The sequence below is a fragment of the Frieseomelitta varia genome, unplaced genomic scaffold, assembly GCF_011392965.1.
Source record: "Frieseomelitta varia isolate USP_RPSP 00005682 unplaced genomic scaffold, Fvar_1.2 scaffold_137, whole genome shotgun sequence".
NCBI classification, from domain to species: Eukaryota; Metazoa; Arthropoda; class Insecta; order Hymenoptera; family Apidae; genus Frieseomelitta; species Frieseomelitta varia.
In genome coordinates this window covers 443465-450016 of record NW_025109050.1, presented here as the reverse complement: position 1 = coordinate 450016, position 6552 = coordinate 443465, and the positions used below count along the sequence as shown (strand labels likewise).

Here is a 6552-nt window from a genome sequence, read left to right as displayed (position 1 = left end):
GTAGATGCTACTTTAAATAATGAAAATTCTTCTTTCTGAGTAATAAAAATTATGTGTCACAGAGGACATCAGGATTTTAGAAATGCTTAGGTTAGATATAGCCAGAAAAAGATTGGGAACCACTGACCCAACCTTCAGAATAAATTGTAATATTCAACTCCAAGTCGATAATAACCCATACAAGTGGTTGATGCTATTTCAAATAATGAAAATAAAAAAAAGTAGTCTGGTCGCCGGAATGCAGTTGAAAACGCAGTTGAAAACGTAAATGGCGCGTTGTCGAGAGTTTCCCCCTCGCGACGTGGCTATTGTCCACGTTGGGAGGAAGCAGCATAGCGGTCGGTCTCGGGGAAAAGTCGAACCGTTCCGTCATGACGAGACATCCGAGATAAGGAAAACTGAAAACGCCTGCTGTTTGTTTCGCATACACGACAATCCAACTGGATACGTCCACGTATGCGTGTGTGTATAGTTTCGAATATTCAACTCTCACGATATTGCTTTCGCGTTTGTCCTTGTTGTTTGGCCACGCTCTCTTTTCGTTTGTTGTTTCGTTCTTTATTGAAAAGTCACATTGTGGAAGGAAGCTTGAAGGGCGCGGCGAAAGGTATGTATGACAGATATTTCTTGAAGGTACTTTTTCGAAAGTTACTGCTGCCCGTAGTAGTAGTTGCATGCAATGTTCTTTGGAAGACTCAGATTTGTAGAAGCGAGAGAGAAACTACAAACCGGGAGAACTTTTTTTAACAGATCCAAAGACAAGTATAAACTTTTCTATTTGAGAACAAAAACGGATAAAGAAAAAGGTGAACGAAAGATGAGAAGAAAATTCAGTCGATACGATGTATACGGGACAATGACACTAAATGAAATATTTCTGTAGCAACTTCGCATGAAAAGAAAATTTCAACTGAAGGATTAACTGGACGAAAAATGAATACGCGAACAATTTATAATTTAAATCTCCATACAATTCACTCGATGAACTGAAACTTCGTTGCTAGTCTAAAGCACTCGAAATATCTCAAAATTAATGAAATAAAATAAGAGGAAAACGGTGAAAGTGAATTTGGACCATTTTCAAAGTGAAAGCGATCCGATTACGCGAGGGAGCTCAGTCACTGATAACTAGGAATTCCCATCGAGGAGACAGTGTGCAAAATTTTAATAGATATGGACCGATCGACACTCCACCCTTGGAGTTTCGCAACCCTACGATGTCCCGCGGGCTGGCCGTGCCGTGGCAAGGATAATCGCGCGCACGACGATAACGACGTTATCGACCTGACTCGATGACCGCGCGACACGTGGGGGTCGACAGTAACAATTAAGCGGTACGATCGAGCGATCTTCGTGGATGTTGGCCAAGGGTTGTTCGAGGTTGGTAAGCGCGAGATCTATCGCAAAACCCGGATCGTAACCCGGGCGAGCACCGTTGGGTTCGTTTCGTAACCCACGGACACTTAATTAATTCACTTTGCGCCGGACTAGCCGTTCGTAATGGGGGACAGGAGCCCGCCTAAGAACCTCCAGGCAGTAATTGATTCAAACGCTTCGGGTATTACGGAAGATGTGCGTGGATCTCAATATCGCCGGTTTGTCATGAAACTCGAAAAGCGTCGGGTGTTAAGTGAGACTACCTTAATAAGCGTAACCAACGCTCGTAACGTTTACGCGGCCGTGATTCAGACGTGAATTAGGCTAAGGTTGCAGTGTATATACGTGATGATTGTGATGAGAAGATTTGAAATTTAGCGTTACATTTTTAAAATTTTATATAGAATCGGATGATTAACTAACCTTGCGCTGGAATGCGCACGCCAAGTACGTCGAGAATTTTTTTCAAAATTGCAATATTTTCTCAGTTCCAAGTATATTTAAGTATAACCCAGGCAAAACAAGGAATAAATTTGTTAAATTACTTCTCAATAATTTCTATCCAGTGATATCGTGCACGACGAGTTCAAAAAGAAAGCGACGAATTATTCGTATACGATTCGGTCACTCGTTATGGTCCGCAATCAGTTGCCAGCGCAACGTGGTTAAAAGAAGATTATCTAACGCGACACAATTAAATCTAAGGATGCACGAAGGTATTAGACGATGATATTGAATACTGTGACTCTTTGAAATTTTTTGAAACGCATTTTACTTCGATTTTTGTATAAACGCGCAGTCAATCAAAGCAACAATTTAAACAATAAAATATTAGAAATTCGAAATTTACCGTGCATACGTGCGCGTTCGTTTTACTGTATATCCCGTTTCATTTTCAGACTGTTGACAGGCTGTTGTGAAATATCACAAAAACACACATCAACCTGTTTCCTTCTTCACTGATATTGAAACAAATCATTTCCGCGCGTACGTTGTTATTGCGTATTTCAAACTTATTAAACCACGCTTCTAAGACTTTCATACCCTCTGTTCTGAAAACAGCTTCAGCAACCGCCGATTAAATAATTCAACGGTATAACGGAGATGTTCGTTCACCGGAGAGCCACCGATATCGCTTATCGATGCGCCCGTGTGTATTCGCAACTTCTGGCCATCAATATCAACGAGTTAGAAGTTGGACCGTACTAACCGTTTCAAAGGGAGCCATCAGAGATACCATCGAGATAGGAAGCTCGCATCAAAAGGGTCGTTACAAAGGGTCGAATCGCATTCCGTAATACCACCGCGCGATGCGTGAATTTAATTAAGTAATTAAACAGCAAACAGTCTCGTACATTGATCAACGTTTGCGTCTATTTCTTCTTCGTCTTCTTTCTCTCTTTCACCTGTTTCGTCCCTCAATCTCCTCTCACTTCTCCGCGCCCTTTCCACGATTTTATTGTGCCGAGAAATTTCCACGACCACGCGGAGACATTCGTAGAGACTCCGCTCGCTTCAAACAACCCCGCAGAGGCACGGAGACGATTCTTTCGAGTCCCATTTCATCGTGGAAAATTCCTTTATACGTCGGCCAACACGGTGGAAATTGTTTTGCAATTGTACGCGACTGTACTTGCCTACGTTCGCTGTTTCATTTGGCCGGAGGAAGAACCCTGCGCCAAAGCGTCTCCGTTTTCTCTTCTTTTCTCAATTTAAATCTGAAGTGAATGGCGGAGAAAATTCGTGGAATTTAAACGAATTTGCTCGTTGCGTTATTTACGTTTCAGGGAAGAAGAAGTTCGAAAGTGAGAAGTTCTGGCATTGTTAAACGAATAACGTCGAAATGTAATTAAACGTAGTGCTGAGTTACAATTTTTTCTTTTCTCTCCAATTGTAAGAAAAATCTATCTTCTCCCTCTGTCGTTTCTCTGTTAAATTCCCCAATTGAACGAAACTTGTTCCAAATTTTATATACTAAATATTCTCAGATAAACGTATTTGTCAGCTCCTCTGTTTTACTTTTGCACTCCGTATCTCTTCATTATTCGCAACAGCGCCTAGAGATCTCGTACACACGTACATACAAGCACCGCGCACGAGTTTCATCAAATCTCGCTCGTTTTTAACTCGCGCAATTGCCTCCTGGCTCGAGCAAACAAGTCATTCCGCCGAGCGTCATCAAGATCTTTGTTCCAAGTTCCGAGCGACGCTTCCGTAAGGAAACACAGACAGAGAGAGAGAGAGAGAGGAACGAAGAGAAATAGAAGGGAAAAGGAAGATGGGGAAGGGTGATTCGAAGGGAAAGGCCGTGCTCAGTCCGAGAGAACTAATTTCATAGTTTTAAGGGCCACTGGAATTGAGCCGGTTCGGGTCATCGCTAATTGGGTGCTGTACTGGCTAGATTGCGGTCACCTTGTTAGAAACCTCGACTTCGCTACTGTGAAAATGTGTCTTCCTAGCGGAGAACGTGTATCGCCTTCTCTCGCGTTCCTGTGTTTGGGAAAGAAACGTCCTTTGATTACGACAATAATTTTCCAAGGGCTAAACTACCGTTTCAATTGAACTCTGATTATATTTTTAATCTCTTGCGCTGGAATGACGTGCCAAAATTGTAATATTTTCTCAGTTTTAAGTGTATTTAAGTATAACCCAGGCAAAACAAGTAATAAATTTGTTAAATTACCTCTCAATAATTTTTATCCAGTGATATCATACCGACGAGTTTAAAAAGAAAGCGACGAGTTATTGTATACGGTTCGGTCATTCGTTATGGTCCGCAATCAGTTGCCAGCGCAACGTGGTTAATTGTTTTCCTCTCTGCAGCTACGTGTAATTTGAATGTTGTCAAAGTATAATACAAAAGCGTTGATAGGAGTTGAAAATTAAATGTTTAGAAATACTTAAATATTTAGAATTAATTAAATAATTAGAAAATTTGACACTTTGACTAAAATTTGAAAATTTGAAACTTAAAACTAAAAGCTGAATTCAATATGAATGGTTTAATACTTTAAAAAAATATACGACAACGCTTAAAAAAAAAACAAACTTGATCTTCGAACACCTTCTATGCCTCAATATTCAAAAATCACAATAATTAACAATAACAATAGCAATAATTATATCGATCAATGCTCATCTCGGAACCATTTAACTTTTGTCTGAAACATTTTCGTAATTAATGTAATTAACCGTTTCGAAAATATTTCAACTTCTAGTCTTAGATGATTCATCCTGTTATTTAGTATATTTAACGAATATGATCATGAGTGATTTACTCAGCTAAAATTAAACAGCTAATCTTATTGACTGCGACAACAAGCAAGTCGAAAGATTCGAAGATAGCTCAAAAATTCTCCCCTACTCCAACACGCTCGATATACATACCTGTGACAGAACATGATCATTTTCGATTTTTCACACGCATCTTTCTCTTTACCAAAGCGTAGAATCCGTTTTGCACGTTGCCGAGTTCTATGACGCTTGAGTTTTTCCCAAGGATTTTTCCTTGAGGTTTTCTTGCTGCTTTGTTACCTTCACAAGATTTCTCAATTCGTTGCAATTAAATTAAATTCATGATTCTGCGAGAACATACTTGGAATTTTGAAAGAATCTGAAGAACTTGAACGTTTGAAAACTTGGAACAATCGAAAATATTTAACAATACGAACATTCGAAACCTTCAAAATTTAGAAATTAAATATTCAGAAATTCGGAAATAATTTCAGAAGTTCGGAAATTTAAAACACTCAAGAATTGACAATACAAACACTCGAAATCTTCAAAATTAAAAAATTAAATATTCAGAACGCTCGGAAATTTGGAAAACTCAAAAATATTTGACAATACAAATATTTGAAACCTTCAAAATTTAGAAAAGGAAATATTTAAAACGTTCGAAAATTTAGAACACTCAAGAATACTTGACAACATGAACACTCGAGACCTACAAAATTTAGAAATTAAATACTCAGGAATTTGGAAATAATTTCAGAAGTTCGGAAAATTTGGAAATTTAAAAATTAAATATTCAGAAATTCGGGAATAATTTCAGAAGTTCGGAAATTTAGAACACTCAAGAATATTTCACAATACAAACACTTGAAATCTTCAAAATTAAGAAATTAAATATTCAAAACGTTCGGAAATTTAAAACACTCAAGAATATTTAACAATACAAACACTTGAAACCTTCAAAATTTAGAAATGAAATATTCAAAACGTTCGAAAATTTAGAATACTCAAGAACAGTTGACAACACGAACACTCGAAACCTACAAAATTTAGAAGTCAAAATATTCTAAGTCCCCGTAAGCGTAACCAAAGACGCGCAACATTTTAGAATGAAATTGTTTGCAATACCACCGTGTACATAATTCGCATGATGCGACACGTGATTGGCAATTTCGTTCACATTCCCCTCCCGAAGGAACGTATCGCACGTACGATACCATCCGACTACAAACTCTCGCGTTTTACGAGCGCGTGGCTCGTTCGGCAAACATTTCGGTTTCCCTTTAATTTAAGACCGTTCGGCAGAATGAAAACAAATTGGCGGGAATAGGAAAGCGTTTCCCAGCTTGATTGCTGGAAATATCCGGGAGACCTCGAAGAGGGATTCCTACGCGGTACAAAGAGAGCACACGGGCGAAAGGGAATGACCAAGGGACTTCTGAAAACGGTGATCACGTTTTTTTAATTAAACCGAAAGTTAGACTCCCGCCGAGTCCTGGCGTCCCCTCCCCCCCTTCTCCTGGACAATCGAGACGGCTGGTTTAATCACGGCGTAATAATGACGGCAAATAAATTAAACTGGACCGTAACGCTTGTCCGCTCGAGCAGAACCCTCGAAGAAAGATCGCGTGCCGGAAACAAAAGGGCCGACAGAACGATTCAATAAACTTGAACGACACCGGGGATTCCATGGTGGACTGGAAGAGACTTGGCAATCTCGAATATTTTCTTCTTCTTTCCTCTCTTTTCTTCTTAATTCGAAGACCTGTCAATTTCAGAGTCAAGATTTATCTCGCGGAATTTATTATTTATTGTTTGTCATTATTTAGTATTCTATGTCGTAATTTTGTTGTCAACACTGGAAATAGTAAGAACTAAAGCATAGGATTTTCATCAGAGACTTGGCAATCTCGAGTATTTTCTTCTTCTTTTCTCTCTTTT

At 39.1% G+C, this 6552-nt stretch overlaps 1 protein-coding gene across 1 annotated transcript in view; it reads right to left on the bottom strand.

Moving 5' to 3' along the window:
* LOC122531604 overlaps positions 1-6552 on the bottom strand; it is a 326339-nt gene that overhangs the window by 112147 nt on the left and 207640 nt on the right. The gene's annotated exons all lie outside the window — the stretch shown is intronic.